Raw genomic sequence first — 1,628 nt, forward strand, 5'->3', positions numbered from 1 at the left:
GAAAACCCAGCAGCATATAAACTGACGTTTATTTATCCTGAGCTGAATAGCTGCATGGAACTGTATTCGTTATCACCTACGCTGGGAAGAGAACAGTGCCCTGCGACAGCGGATTTGTAGCAGGGCAGAAACAGTGAGATGGGGTCCTTAGAGCCGCCCCACAGCCTTGCGCTGACTCGAGTTGTAAGCACTGGGTAGCAACCACACAAAGCGCCTCTGCTTCCACAAGAGCATTTTAAAACCAGAAGTCAAGCCACTCCCGCGGTACCCTCCGGCGGGGCACGCCAATGTCGTGTGATGGGAAAGCGCTAAAGCGCGGAGCCCATTACACACAGAAAACCCCACCACAACCCTTCCGCCCGACCCAACAGAGGAAACGATATGCGGGGGGAAGGTGCAACGTCGCCCATTGGACCTTTGATTGGGAGGGGCGGTGGAGTGTCGCAGCCGGAGAGCTCTATAAGGAAGTCAGCGCGGGGGTTGGTGTATCAGGAGCAGCGATGGCCGAGTGGTTAAGGCGTTGGACTTGAAATCCAATGGGGTCTCCCCGCGCAGGTTCGAACCCTGCTCGCTGCGGCCCGTGGGGGTTGGCTTTTTCTTGTTTTTCTTCTTACCTTTTTGGTCATACTTTTCTTAAAACGTTCAAGTTTACTCCCTATGTCTCATTTCTCTGCTAAACGTGCGTCAACAGCAATAAGAGCAATTCTCTACTATTTATGTCCTGCAAGCACCTCCCCTGGAAGTTTCTAACACCAGGCTGGATGGGGGGAGGCTCTGACACCTGACCTACTGTGAGGTGTCCCTGCTCATGGCAGTGGGGGTTGGAATTAGATGATCTTTGAGGTCCCTTCTAACCCTGACAATTTTATGGTTCTATCAAGAAGTAGTACCAAAGAAAGTTCTCAGGGTGTTTCCAGCAGTGCATCAAAACACCTGTAATGAACACCACTTGGTAGAGGCAGGAGAAAGGCTCAATGGGATCAGTGTTCTTCCCCCAGCTCACCTTCTACATCCTCTGTAGACAAGACAGGCACTGCCAAGTGCAAAGCTCAGGATCAATTCAATGCATTACATGTGAACACTGTCCTGACTTGCCCAAAGGGCTATTTGTCCAGCCTCTGTGTCCTACAGCTGGTACAAAATAAATAATAGCTTGCCAGCAGCAGGCTACTCTACATTGCTTTGCCAGGCCTCCCCTTTCATGAAGGAAGCTGGTCTGATTATTCCTAGACCTGCAATGTTTTATGGCCTTCTGTACAGGCATAAAGTGCACATCCACAGTCTGGCAATGAGAGGAGAAAACCTACAGAAGTTACGCAATTAATTACCAGGAAAAAATGTAATAAGGCACTTTCCCCTACATACACACACACATTCCCTCTTTCTGACTGACTTAAGCTGACCTTTCACCACCAATCTCAACACTAGTGAAAAGATGGAAAAATTTGCAAAAGTCAAGTAAGTGAAGACTGGAAATAAGAAATAGGCCGTTTCCACAGATGCCAAAATAGGCTACAGTAGTAACAACCATTTTTCTTTCCTCTCTTTCTAAAAGACAAACAAAACCCCAACACAAACAGACATGCAAGCTCATTCTTTCTAGCAGCATGTTTTTATTAGTTCAGCTT

At 48.0% G+C, this 1,628-nt stretch overlaps 1 non-coding gene across 1 annotated transcript; it reads left to right on the top strand.

Annotated features, from left to right (window-relative positions):
* Nucleotides 1-494: 494 nt before the first annotated feature.
* On the top strand, nucleotides 495-576 carry TRNAS-UGA (transfer RNA serine (anticodon UGA)). Its single transcript has one exon. It is a non-coding gene; the product is annotated as a tRNA-Ser (tRNA).
* Nucleotides 577-1,628: the final 1,052 nt, after the last annotated feature.

The sequence above is a fragment of the Indicator indicator genome, chromosome 7 (genome assembly GCF_027791375.1).
Source record: "Indicator indicator isolate 239-I01 chromosome 7, UM_Iind_1.1, whole genome shotgun sequence".
NCBI lineage: Eukaryota > Metazoa > Chordata > Aves > Piciformes > Indicatoridae > Indicator > Indicator indicator.